The sequence below is a fragment of the Rana temporaria genome, chromosome 5, assembly GCF_905171775.1.
Source record: "Rana temporaria chromosome 5, aRanTem1.1, whole genome shotgun sequence".
Taxonomy (NCBI): Eukaryota; Metazoa; Chordata; class Amphibia; order Anura; family Ranidae; genus Rana; species Rana temporaria.
In genome coordinates this window covers 204523237-204538095 of record NC_053493.1, presented here as the reverse complement: position 1 = coordinate 204538095, position 14859 = coordinate 204523237, and the positions used below count along the sequence as shown (strand labels likewise).

The 14859-nt window shown below is 40.8% G+C and overlaps 1 protein-coding gene across 9 annotated transcripts in view; it reads right to left on the bottom strand.

Moving 5' to 3' along the window:
* Positions 1-14859, bottom strand: part of LOC120940557 (poly(rC)-binding protein 3-like) — a 264353-nt gene that overhangs the window by 148298 nt on the left and 101196 nt on the right. For all 9 annotated transcript variants that reach the window (XM_040353493.1, XM_040353492.1, XM_040353490.1 and 6 more), the window contains exon 2: positions 5096-5176. The gene's annotated coding sequence lies outside the window, so the exon portion shown is untranslated. The remainder of the gene's footprint in view (positions 1-5095; positions 5177-14859) is intronic.

Sequence of the window (14859 nt, the reverse complement as noted above, 5' to 3'; positions counted from 1 at the left end):
CCGGGCGCCTACATTTCCCAGTGTGCATTGCGGCTAAGTACGCCGTACGGGCCTATTGATTTCGACGTGGACGTAAAAACGACGTAAATCGCTATTCGCGGACGACTTACGCAAACGACGTAAAAATTTAGAATCTCGAAGCGGGAACGGCGGCCATACTTTAACATTGCTATTCCATCTAATAGATGTAATAACTTTAGGCCTGATAATGGCTTACGGAAACGGCGTAAATGTACTGCGGCGGCCGGGCGTACATTCGTGAATCGGCATATCTACTAATTTACATATTCTACGCCGACCGCAATGGAAGCGCCACCTAGCGGCCATCCGAAATATTGCAACCTAAGATAGGACGGCGCAAGCCGTCCTATCTTAGATATGTTTAAGTGTATCTCTGTTTGAGCGTACACTTAAACATAAGTCGGCGTAGATTCTGAGTTAGGTCGGCTTATCTACTGATAAGCCGGCCTAACTCTTAGGCCCCGTACACACGACCGAGGAACTCGACGTGCCAAACACATCGAGTTCCTCGTCGAGTTCAGTGTGGAAGCCGCCGAGGAACTCGGCGGGCCGACTTTTGCCATTGAACAACGAGGAAATAGAGAACATGTTCTCTATTTCCTCGCCGAGGTCCTCGTCGGCTTCCTCGGCCGAAAGTGTACACACGGCCGGGTTTCTCGGCAGAATTCAGCTCTGAACCGAGTTTCTGGCTGAATTCTGCCGAGAAACTCGGTCGTGTGTACGGGGCCTCATGAATCTACCTACTTGTGACCATTTGTCTCCCTCTTTTTCCTCTTCTCAATTTTTTTCTTTCTCCCCCTTTCCCCCATTAAACAAATGAGTTTCTTCACTTTTACTAATAATATTTTTTGTATTCCACCTGCGTTCTCATTATTTCCCTGTTCAGATGATTACCGTTGTCCAAATGATTGTATGTTTATATGGATTTTTTTAATATATTTTTATACATATATATTTGCTATTATTTATGGGGTATTCATTACTTCTATTTCTTATTCTTTATTTATTATGTAATTCTTACTGTGATTTCTATCAAGTTTTTTAATTTCTCTTGGTATATATTTTGCCCTAGTGGTATATCCTTTTTACATATCAGTGCAGTTTTTTTTTGTTTACAAACTTTTATTGTAATAATAATGAAAGGTTGCACAAATATAATGTCAATGTAATCAATAATAGAAAGTCAGTAGAATAGTACATAGTATATTATTCAGACAAAGTAATCATCATTATACTACAGTAAAGGTAATAACAAACAGGTAGCAGTATTTAAATGTATTGCAATCTAGTAATATCTTAAGTGGTATGGGTAGTGATGGTAAAGAAAAGGGGAAGGGAGAGGAGAAGAATATTGAGTATTATGGTACGTTCCAATTCGACCATTTAGAGTTGTAAATATGGAGGTTGTCATTTAAGGTATGATATATTTTCTCAGAAATCGTATAAACTTCCATTCTCTTCCATATCAGTGCAGTTACCTAAGTTCACGCTACATGCTTTTCATGCTCCCACATGTATTACTGTATACATTGTTTTTACTTGTCATTGAACAATAAAAAACATGACTATGCAATGAGACAGTTGGTGCCCCTCTACTTTTCTTGTCTATAATATTAAAGTGGATGTAAACCCCCAATTTTTTTTTTTATGTCACAATGTAGAGAATACGATTTCCTATCATCTGTGCCCAGTCTTGCCACACAGAGTAAACCCAGTGCTGAGCAATGCTCTTTTTATTGTACAGTGAAATAAAACAGACTTCCAAAGTCCTTGCTTGAGTGACAGGTTATTTACATATGTCATGCACTAGCTTGCAGACATGCACAGCTTCTTGTCTATGTATATTCTGATGACTGTTTACACTGAACTGTGGATCACCCCATATTTTGAAAACATTTAATCAAAACACAGGAAAGACAGCCAATCCTGGGAGAGCTGGACAGGAGAAGAGAGGAGGAGAGGGGAGGGGGATGTGAATTGTGCACTTTACAGAAGCTGTGCATGTCTGCAAGCTAGTGCACAAGATATGTAAATAACCTGTCACGCAAGCAAGGACCTTGGTCTTTATCTAGAAGTCTGTTTTATTTCACTGAACAATAAAAAGAGGATTGCTCAGCGCTGGATTAACTCTGTGTGGCAATCTTATTCTCTACATTGTGACATAAAAAAAAAAATTGGGGGGTTTACATCCACTTTAACACAAAGGGTACAGAAAGGACCCAAATGTGAAATTTGCTTAAAAAATTAAATAAGTAATCTTTTTTCAGATTCCCATCTGGCCCGGTTTTTAAGGAGAAAAAGATGAAAACGATGTCCCCTCTAAAAGTCTACAGTGAAATGGTATAAGAAAGGGGTCAGGCAGGGAAATTAATCTTTGTGGGATAGGACTTGATGGTTTCTCTACATGGCCTGCTGCCATTGCAATTTAGCTATTGTTTTCTATATATTTATAATCTTCTTGCCCTAATTATAGAATGTTTGTGTATTAGCACCCTGAAAATATACATACAGTGTTTGTTATGTTTACACAAGGGCATATGAATATTTGAGATGCTTTTGTGTTTAGGATGCATCACTGATAGATAAGGTTACATTGAAATTATAATATTTATAGTGTACTCTGTCTTTTGTACATTTGGGTAATAATAAATAGACATGTGCATTCGTTTTCGTCCGAATGCATTTTCATCAGAATTTCTGGGATTTTCACGTTTGTTTTAACAAAAGATAACAAACGCGCAGAATCCGAAATCTGAAAGATCCGACATAAAAAATGCTTTATTTTCATTTCATTGCGAGAACAGTTTGATATGGATAGAAGATTCGACATGACGGTGACAATAGCAATCTGTGTCTATCGAACCTGCAGTCGAATGTGCCTATCCGAAACTCAATTAGTCTAAGATTATTCGAGTAGAGAGAAAAGATTTGACATTATAGAGACACGAAGATTCAACGAAGCAGCTAAAAACATACGATTGCCACAAACGTAAATTTATGGTCAAACACTCCGCCCATAGGCTATAGAAGAGTTCTAATGTTGGTTGACTAATAATAATAATTAATAAATATAATTATTACTAGTCATACAACATTAGAATTGTACTATAGCTTGTGGGCGGAGCATTCGACCGTAAATGTACGATTGTGGCGGCGTACAGTTTAGCTGCTTTGTCGAATCTTCTTAGAACCTTCGACGAACACCGTAAGCCTTCAATGACAGATTCAACCTTAATTAATTTGGATTTTAGGACAAAAGCTTTTTTTAACGAAACAAAATAAATAAAAACTAATTTGGGGAGTAACTAAATAAATGTATTTTTCGGACGAAAACAAAATTCCGAAATTAAATATTTTAGTGTGCACATGTCTAATAATAAATGCATTGAAATTAAAAATATATTAGGCATGTAGATTTTTTTTCATTAAGAGACTATTGGATGATTGCGGATAAGCTCAGAAAAGCACATCTTAATCAAGCACTGTGAGGCCTCGTACACACGACCGAGGAACTCGGCGGGCGAAACACATCGTTTTCCTCGTTGAGTTCTTGTTAGGCTTGTCGAGGAACTCGACGAGCCAATTTTCTCCATTCCCGTCAAGGAAAAAGAGAACATGCTCTCTTTTTGGCTCGTCGAGTTCCTCTACAGTTTCCTCGCTGAAATATGTACACACGACTGGTTTCCCCGGCAAAAAACACCTCCCACCAAGTTTCTTGATGGATTCTGCCGAGGAAACCGGTCGTGTGTACGAGGCCTGACTGTAGCAAAACAATAGATTGGATTTTCCCAACCCATAAAAGATATACTGTATACATAGTGAATACTCCAGTAGTGTTAGTAAACCCATTGCTGGTGGTTTCACTGTTACTCTTTTACTGGGTTATGATACCTCAAAGAGGGTTAGAAACTCTCGCAAAATGATACGTAATAAAACTAAAACAATACCTTATTCCCTATTGATAAGTACAACTGGAACTAACAGTATGTTTAGCTGTTAAGAAGAGTTACGCCCCTTTTTAACAATGATCCACTGCAGTTTTCTTGCAGCGCAGTGTGTCCACAGTATTTGCGCGAGTTACCTGTGCTGTGCCATAGACTTCCATTAGATTGGTCAGTTTTCGTGTGCTTTCAGAAAATGCACCAAAACCGCCCAATCTAATTTAAACCTTTGGCAAAACACGGGTAATCTGCATGAATACTGTGGGTTCACTGGGGAAGCTGCAGCGGATCAATGTGGAAGGGGCCTAAGGCCTTTGTTTGAGGCCTGTAAAATCTTATCACCCTCAAATGCCCTGGTCATGCCTGCAATGCCTTCTTTTACACCTATGGGCAAGATTTACTAAGGGATAAGTAATGAGAGGGCATGTGAAATAAATCCACTTAAAACATCTAATAACATGCAAGGAAATGTTAAAAACAAGAGCATCTTTTCCACATGACCAGGGTGTTTATTGCAAAAGTTACTTAATCTCTCTCTTTATTTGACTTTTCTTGTCATTGTTACAGTGGTACTAAAGCCTAAAGCCTAGTACACATGGGCTGAATGTCAGGCGGCATCTGCCGGTTCAATAGAAACTGTCCGACATTCGTCCCGTGTGTACGTCAGCCTTTCCAACAGAAGCCTGCCGTTCGGCCAGCTTCTGTTGAAGTGGCATGACCAAAAAAGGTCTGCTGGTCGGCTCAATGGCTGACAGCACTGATCAGAGTGTTCTGGGAGGAGGGGACAATTATGGCTCTCCATTTTTTGCGCGCTGTGATTGGCGAAGCATGCGGGTCATAGTGCATGCTTGGCCAATCATCAGCCAGCAATGCACTGCGATGCCGCAGTGAATTATGGGGCGTGACACACCACTCGAATTTGGCGCAAACGGCCCAAAACGTTCGTAATTCGACGAACGATCAAACATACGATGTTCGAGACGAACATGAGTTAGACTCGAATACGAAGCTCATCCCTATTAAGGAATATGTGCATAAATTAAGTAACAGATTTACTTAAAACAAAAAGCAGAAGCTTTTTACGCCACAGTGATTATTGTCTACTACATTACATAAGTAAACATAGTACATACCAGTCTGCAACAGCAATTCAAAATTTCACCTCTAGGACAACAGGGCAAAGCCTCTCTAAAATCCAGGTGCTGTACTTTCCCCTGCAACAAAAAGCAAAAACAGAAAAATTATTATAAATGTGTAAAATCAGTTTATTATGTTTTAATTAGAAAACCTGCTGGGTAGATACACTCTCTTGCTCCTGGAGAAATGTGTGATAGCGAAAACTGTATCTGTCTCAGATGAATTGCATTGATCTGTATAGTTTAATGCCAGCTTAACAAAAGGACACAGAAATCAATGGTACCCTTTTCATACCACAATGTGCAAATCACCTCACCTCACAGTGCATCACAGTGAGCTGTGGTGTATAGATATGCAGGCTGCATTTTGTGATATTTCAACAAAGTAAAAAAAAATGCTTAATAGCGCCTTGTGTTGTAACAACATGAAGCACCTATCCTACACAATAGACACTGGTTGCCCCCCCCCCCCCCAAAAACATTTTTTAGACTGATCTTTTTTTACAAGAGACTGCAGGATTTAAGAGTGCGTTATGCAGAGAATGCAGAGTTCACCAGTGCATTACCCTCAGAATGCAGGACTCATGAGTGCGCTGCACTCAGAATGTAGGGTAAGGAGTGCATTACGCTCAGAATGCAGGGTTAAGGAGTGCGTTGCGCTCATAATGCAGGGTTAAGGAGTGCATTACATTTAGAATGCAGGTTTAAGGAGTGTTTTGCACTCAGAATGCAGGGTTAAGGAGTGCATTACGCTCATAATGCATGGTTAAGGAGTATGTCCTGCTCAGAATGCAGGGTTAAGGAGTGCAATACGTTTAGAATGCAGGGGTAAGGAGTGCATTATGCTCAGAATGCAGGGTTAAGGAGTGCATTGCGCTCAGAGTATTATGCTCAGAATGCAGGGTTAAGGAGTGCATTGTGCTCAGAAGGCAGGGTTAAAGGGGTTGTAAAGGTTTGTTTTTTATTTTCTAAATAGGTTCCTTTAAGCTAGGGCATTGTTGGTTCACTTACCTTTTCCTTCGGTTTCCCTTCTAAAAAAAATGTTTCTCTGTCTGAATTTATCACTTCCTGTTTCTCCTCAGTAAGCTTGCCCCCATCATCCGAGCAGTTCTGGCTGGGGGTTAGTCAGTCAGAACAGCTTACCGAGGAGGAACAGGAAGTGAGAAATTCAGACAAAGAAAACAAAGAAAAAAACATTTAGAAGGGAAATTAAAGGAAAAGGTAAATGAACCAACAATGCACTAGCTTAAAGAAACCTATTTAGAAAATAAATTTACAAACCTTTATAACCCCTTTTAAGGTGTGTGTTGTGCACAAAATGCAGGGTTCAGGAGTGTATTAGGCTCAGAATGCAGGGTTCAGGAAGGATGGTGGAGGGCATTGCTATGGGGGTGACTCTGCTCATAACAGGGTCCTCAGCCCCCTTTCCCATGCTTCCTGCTGTGTCTGCAGAAAAGTAATATGGTAGCTCCCAACTCTATGCAAAACTAAAAAAAAAAGTTTTGCATTTGCATACACTTTAAGGTCTTTATCTGTTTAACAACTACACAAGGAACGGGCAAGTTTTATTTGTGTTTTTATGCCTTCTCAAATACTTTATTATGGCTTTCTGCCGAAGCACATGCACAATTTACAAGGGATAAGAAGCTTTCAGTTCATTCTGTACTTGTATTATTTTCTTGATCTATGAAAGGCTTACCATAGTTGAAAAGAGGTAACAATATTGTGCTGAAAACCAGAAGATTGTAAAGTAGTGTGAAGGACTTTGAAAGATAAATACAATGAGGATATTTACTAAAGGAGCCAGGGTTTTTTCACTTCATAATCTGAACGTTCACTTTGAAAAATGCATGTTTGTTAGTGAATGATAGAAAATAGGGTGAAACCTTTTCACTTTAAATATCCAATAATGTGTGAGGGAAATTAAAAAAACAGGATTTTTTGATAGTGTGTGATTGGTTGTGACAGATTCATCTTATTTACTAAGCTCAGTGAACATTCACTTTGCTAAGTGAACAATCTCTTTAACTTTGGTAAATCAAACTGAAAGTCTGGATGTATACTCTACAACACTTTTAAGTGAAATGCACTTTTTATGTGAATTAATTTTATGTTTATGCTGGAGTTCAGGATTGTAGTTTAAACATTAAATTGCAGCGAAAAACAATGCTTTTGGCGCCTTTAATAAAATCTCTAACATTGTTCTAACATTGCTTTTAACCCCTTATTCGCTCGCTAGCAGGGTTACAAGCACATTGCTAGAGGTCGAAAAGCGCCTCTAAAACGATGGTAAAGCGTCGCTAAAACTAGTGGTACTTTACCACTAACACAGGCGCACTGTCAGTGTGAAAGGGCTCTAAAGTTTAGTAAAAGGAAACATGTACAGAAAGTTACATGGGGGCATAAAGCAGTGGCCCATCCATATGGGGCACCGCCCCCCTAATCTCTATGCGCCCAGCCCCTAATGGCCATGCAGGGTGCTGGATGCATATAGTTCTATGCCAGAGGCTCTAATTGGCATCAAAAAGGTTGGGCCCATCCACATGTGACAATAGCGAATCCATATTCGATATTGTCTTTCTGCTTCTTCTCCCAGCCAATCAGGACAGGAAGCGGGTCCTAAGACCAGATTGGCTGGGAAGAGAAGTGACCAGATTGGGTAGGAGAAGAAGCTGGTGAAGCCCTCAAAGCCGCCCGGGGCCTGGATGGGGTAAGAGCAGGGCTTGCAGGCTTGTGAGCGGGGCTGGCAGGGGGTTTGTTTACCACCACCCCCCCTCAAAAAATGGAGCACCGGCCGCCTCTGGGGGCATACATTGCTAGCCTCCTGAAAATGCTAGTTGCATACTGGAATACTTCTATATAATCCTGTGAGAACTAACAGGCACATAATGAGCAAAGTCATAATTCATACAATGACAAAGAAAGCGATCTTTAATTTATATTCATTAATTCATAGAATGTTTGTTCCCTTTAAAAAAGAACTTCAGAAAAAAAATAGTTAAATGCAGGAAGGTGCATGCATGCTTCTGCCTTTGCTCTCTGTCTGTCTTTTTTTTTCAAATTCTAGAGTTCAGTTCTTCTTTAAAGGGTTGTAAAGGTAAAAAATGTTTTCCCTAAATAGCTTCCTTTACCTTAGTGCAGTCCCCCTTCACTTACCTCACCCTTCCATTTTGCTTTTAAATGTCCTTATTTCTTCTGAGAAATCCTCACTTCCTATTCTTCTGTCTGTAACTCCACACAGTAATGCAAGGCTTTTTCCCTGGTGTGGAGAAAGCCTCTTGAGGGGGGAGGGGGCAAGCAGGAGTGTCAGGACACCCACTAACACACAGCTCCTTTCTCTATCTGCAAAGTAGAGAGTGTCCTGACCCTCCTGCTCGCCCCCTCCCCCCTCAAGAGGCTTTCTCCACACCAGGGAGAAAGCCTTGCATTACTGCGTGGAGTTACAGACAGAAGAACAGGAAGTGAGGATTTCTCAGAAGAAATAAGGACATTTAAAAGCAAAATGGAAGGCTGAGGTAAGTGAAGGAGGACTGCACTAAGGTAAAGGAAGCTATTTAGGGAAACACTTTTTTACCTTTACAACTCCTTTAAGTCAGAACTCCATTCAAAACTTTTCTTTTTTGTCTTGGGTAGAATATTAAATGATTACATTCCCTTATCATCTATTGTAACATGTTTTTGACACTTTACTACAACATCTCTGTATGCTGATGATATCACAGGCAGTGCTGATCCTGACCTCCCTGGGGCCCTAAGCAAAATGACATGTCACATTAAAGATTTAAGTTGAGAAGCGGGGGAGGGGGTGTTCTGCTGTCGGAAATGACATCTTACAATTAAAGTGAGGAGCGGCGGGTGCTGACTTCTTACCTCTTCTCCCATGCAGCCAGCGAATTGAGAAGTGGGGTGAGGGGCCGAAAATGTCTTCTCACCAGACGGGGCCTCAAGTAATTTGGGGGGCCCTCCGCAGCTTTGCGGGGCCCTAAGCGGCTTGCATAGTGAGCCCATAGGATCGGCCCTGATCACAGGCCACATTAGTTTATTGGTGTTCTGGGAGGGGTACCAATAACCATTTCATTTTTTTTTGGGGGGGGGGGGGGTTTACAATTTTAATAAAGTACACATTTACAGATGTAAAGGTAGAAGGAGCAGAAGAAGAACGATTTATGTTCTCTGTCTGCTTGGTGCAACACCTTGTCATCCAAACACAAAGAAAGAACAAATATCTTCCATAAAGACAAGGGTAGCAATAAAATCCTGACAGAGGTTATAAACCTTATTCTTTCCCCTATATTTTTTTGGGGGGGGGGATTTTAGCTTCCTTTGAAGGGATATCCCCTCACAAATAGAAAGAAAGTGGGGGCCTCTCTCAAACTGACAAAAAGTATGGAAGACACAGCAAGGATACCTTTTTCAGTCAATGCACCAAGAGATATAAGGCTTTAGCTTCTTTCTTTTTTAAGTACCGGTAATTGTTCATTAAAATGTTTGGTAAACAGATAATTTATTTAATTTTATGTAGATTAAATTTCAGATCTTAATAGATTGATAAACTTATGTTTATAGCAATTGACTATGTAACTAACTTGATATTTTTATTTTGGTGACGGTATCATATAAGCAAAGATGGGAGTAGCATTGTTGAAATCAAATCAAAGCTTTATCGAGAAGACCCTTCTCAATTTACATATGGAGAAAGAATCTAGAGCTGGCAGGTCAATGCACTGAGTAGATTATACCATGAGGACAGGGGCTTCCTGTAAGTAATCTCTGTTTAGCTGTGCTTACTTATATAAAAATGTAAAACATGCCCTGCTCAAACTTTCTTCCCATTTTTAGTACAGTTCCCAATGTGGTGAAAACATAAAGTGACTGGTTTATGTAATGATCATGGTGCATTACAAATTATACAAAAATCCGTTTGTCAATGCAGAATTATGGGCAGGTCTAAAATTCTCACATTATTCCATGAATTTATCAAAAAAATTGTTAAAGGGTCAGTCCACCCTAAAATGATGTTTCATTTTCTGGTACATAGTGGAGAGGTAAACCCCCATTTATTTTATTGCTTGTGGTCTGTTTTGGTAGGATGTCTGCCATTGAGTTTCCGGGTCTCCTCACCCGCTGTAGCCATTATAAGGGAGTCACACTCTTCATGATGGATTTTTTATTTAATATTATGGGGACTACAACAGGAGGAACTGGAACATAAAAAAACTCCCAGGTGCACAGTACGGCCTCGTACACACGACCGAGAAACTCAACAGAATCCATCAAGAAACTTGGTGGGAGAGCTTTTTTGCTGAGGAAACTGGTCGTGTGTACGTTTTTCATCGAGGAAACCGTCGAGGAACTCGACGAGGAAATAAGAGAACAAGTTCTCTTTTTCCTTGATGGGAGTCTCAATTTCTTTGTCGTGTTTTTCGTCGGGCTGGTTTTCGACGAGAAACGCGAGCGTGTGTATGCTAAGAAACCCGCGTATGCTCAGAATAAAGTATGAGATGGGAGCGCACCTTAGGTAAAAGTATCGTTTGTAATGGAGATAGCACATTTGTCACGCTGTAACAGTCTGAAAAGTGCAAATTGTCTCTTACCAAACTTTTACTTAACAAGCAGTAACATGAGATTAGCAAAAGCAGCCCCAAGGGTTGTGCCAGTGGAATGGAACTTCCCCTGCCACTGTATGTGTTGTATGTCACCGCGTTTGAGAACGAGGAGATTTTGTCTTGAACGTGTGTACGCAAAGCAAGCTTATCGAGTTCCTCGACAAGCCTAACAAGGAACTCGTCGAGGAAAACGATGTGTATTTTCTGACGAGTTCCTCGGTCGTGTGTACGAGGCCTTACAGGAGTTGGTAATGTTGGCTGAAGATTGCATTGCTAGATTGTCAAAAACATAAAAGCATACCAAGCTCCACCAGTAGATCCAATCTCACTTTTGACATCACTGACCTAAGGGTGCAGGTGCAAAATGGGTTTCCCACTATGTGTAATAAATCTCATCTGAATGCTGATGTATGCAATCTGGAGTCTTCTGATGCTATTTGGTCTGTTTTTATCAAAGAAGAATTCCAGATCGGTAGATTTATACATGGTCCAGCTTGCACTAATGTAACTATGCGTATGTATACCTTAGCAGGCTGATGGCTCCAGAAGTTGGAAATCGCTGAAGTAGACACTTTTACAGTGATTTCCACTTGCTTCCGGCTCCCATGCTGAGTGGCGGCCCTGCTGCATTCTGAACACAGAAGGTTGGCCTCCAAACACGAAGAATGCTTTGCCTTTTCTCAATGAATGCAAAATGTTCTCTGACTGGGCTAAATGAAGATTGAGGCATCACAGCCCTGGCTTTCCACCTCGTCCAATCAAAGAATGCTTTGCACACCTGGAATTCTTCTTTAGATTCCTGGAATTCCCTGCACATTTGAAGTCTAAAGCCCCGTTCAAACGATCAGAATTTCCAATGGAAAAAATCTGACTGACTTTTTCCATCGGAAATTACGACTGTGTATATGCCCCATCGGAGTAATTCCACTGGAAATTCTGATAAATAGAGAGCATGTTCTATTTTACTCTGATCCTGTGTACATGGCATAAGAAAGGAAAGAGCAGCACGATACGCCAGTCTGGCTCTACTGCATTGAACAGTGCTGTCAACCTGATACAGAGAACTTGCTAAAAAGGGGAGATAGGATAACATCATCAACATTCTGCTAATTTTTTACTATCCAACTGTTTGCTTTTAATTCTGATTTAATGACATTCTTGAAAGGTGTGAATAAACACTAGCAACTAGCTTTTGTCTGCTCAATTCAAAAATAAGCAACATGAAACCTAAACTCTGCCAAACAACTAGGTATCCCTGTAATTTGCCATAGGCTCTTTATAGCGTTACATTTGTATGGAGATGTGTGTGAAAAAATATCTGGTTGCTATGTTATGCGGGTCAAATAACAGTCTAATGCCGCTAACACACGATCGGAATATTGATGGAAAAAGTCAGTTGGTGTTTAGAAATAGAACATGATTTATTTATTTTCGATGAAAAAAAAAACGATAGGAAATTCCTATCGTCTGTGTGCAACTCAGACGGAGAAAAAACCCACCCATGTTCAGAATCAAGTTGACGCATGCTCGGAAGCATTGAGCTTAATTTTTCATGGCTCGTCGTAGTGTTTTACTTCATCGCGTTTTGGACAGATGGAATTTGGCATGACAGTGTGTATGCAAGACAGCTTGAACGGAATTCCGACGAAAAATTCCATCGGATTTTAGGCCATCGGAAATTCCGGTCGTGTGTACGGGGCATTCATTTGCCCTTTTGCTCCAATTGATACACAACTTAAACCTCCACATTATCTTTCTCTGTATGCACAAAACATACAGAATAACATGTTACTGAGATGCAGCTGAGTTCTCTGCTTCCTGTAATCAGGTCTAATTTTGTACATATTGAGGGTCAAAAGATATCTGTAGTTTAATAAAACATCAGCACCATCTGCACCCCCTGTGCTTCCTGTGTAACATACTGTATAACACAGATTTTAGATTACAATGCTGCGCTTGCTCAACCTTTATGCCCATAGACTTTAAGAGACTCGCTCATCCATGTCTTTGTGGACCTTGCTTTGTGCAATTGTTCGCAGTCATGTTGGAACAGGAAGGGGCCATCCACAAACTGTTCCCACAAAGTTGGGAGCATGAAATTGTCTAAAATGTCTTGGTATGATGACAGCAACATCCGTCCAACAGGTTTATTGAAAGACTGCCACCAGGACTAAAACAACAGACCAAGGTGTGACGAGTCTGACGACGTGACAACATTTTACACATACATTCACACATACATTGTGCTTCTTGTGTTCTGAAGAAGCACAATGTTTGTGTGAAAAGTCATCACCACCTTGGTCCGTTGTTTTAGTCCGGGTGGCGGCATTTCAATAAACTGTTAGACGGATGTTGGTGTGCAGCTAATTTTTCTCACTTGGTCTACATGTTCATGGTTGCGAGCCAGAGCTAGCACCCAGCTCTTCCTTTTTGGTGAATTATATTACTTACCTGGAGCAGCGATCTGTCTCATTTCTCCTTGGTATGATGACACATTAAAGCGTTTGTTAATAAAAAAATAAAATATAGCTCCTGTTGCCTTAAAGCATGTTATACAGCACAGTGCTGTGTCATTTGGACCCCCGTATCACCTAAAATACCTGGTTGATCATGCCTGGCTATGCCCTCCCCCCTGAAAACTGACCACGATAATCATGGCTGCTGAGCTCTGACACCTAGTTCAGTTCACATGTATCCATCATCCGCAGCCTGCTATCTGTCTCCTGTGCCTATCTCCCCCCTCCTCCCCTCTCCATCTGTCTCTGCTCTTACCAGTGCCTGCCCCCCTGCTCCTGCTGCTCTCATATGTGCTTTTATATCTGCTATTGAATGCTACCATCCTCTCTGTACCATTATAAAAATGGCCCCAGTGCCTGTGTTCTGTAAAAAAAAAAAACTGCCCTATTGTACCTATATGAGCATGGCTCCAGGACATTTAGCTGATGGTCGGCTCTCTCTCTCCTCTCTCCCCCCTTCACCGGCTGACGTCAGCGGGAGGGCTTAGCCCCACCCACTGCAGCTGTGAGCCGGAGAGAGAGAGCCGACAATCAGCTGAGCACCTGGAGCCGTGCTCATATAGGTACAATCAGGCAGATCTTTTACAGAACACAGGCACAGGGACAATTATTATAATGGTACAGAGAGGATGGGAGCATTTAGTAAAAGTGGGTTAACAACCACTTTAAGAGTTTACAAGCACAACCCCTAAAAAACAACCCCATACCATAATCCCCACTCCACCAAATGATTTGGATCAGTGCACAAATCAAGGTTCATAAAGACATAGATGAGCGAGTTTGGGGTGTAGGAACTTGACTGTCATGCACAGTCCTGGCCTCAACCAGAATTATTTTTGAAATTATGGAACAGATGTAACAAAACAGTATTTTCACCAGATCACAAGTGAACAAATCTGAGAAGTTCATTGTTAGGCCCCTTTCACACTAACAGACCGTGCATTCGATCCGATGTTGTCTGCTAAAAACAGATGGGTGGGGATCCCCCTATCCATCTGGCGGAACAAGTGAGAGTTGGATGTTTCCATCCGACGCCCCATAGAGAACAGTGGACTGTGTCTGCATAGCAGACTGGACACGGAAATGTAATTCGCCTGCTCAGTGGGGATCAGCAGAGAGATCCCCCACTCAGCAGGAGGATTTCCTTGATGGGGCCCGCCTTGTCTGAAAAGGGCTTTAGGGTTTACACACCCTTTTAAGCTTTTTGGAGATGTTGGCAGAATTGTGCCCTTATTTATTTATTTACATTTTACACTTTTTGAATTTTAGATGTTTGTTTATATACCAAGAGTGAGACTTTTCATATACAGTAGAGATACGTTAATGACTAGATAAAACATACATAATTTGGAATCTTCTGCCATATTCTGCTGTATATAATAAGTAGATGACATGCTTTCTCTGCCAGTATTAAGACAGGTATGGTAAAAAATATATCTAAACAAAATTGTATTTCACCTATTGCTTTACAGATTTTCTAGTCCCAGCTTGTAATAGCTTGGTTGTCTGTACCTTTAGAACTAGAATGTCTGTATTGACAAGAAAGAATGATCTGGAACAGATCTGCTTTTGGAGAATGGCAGGCTAAACCATTCCATTAGTAATACTAATCAGATAAAATATCACTAATGGATGCTTT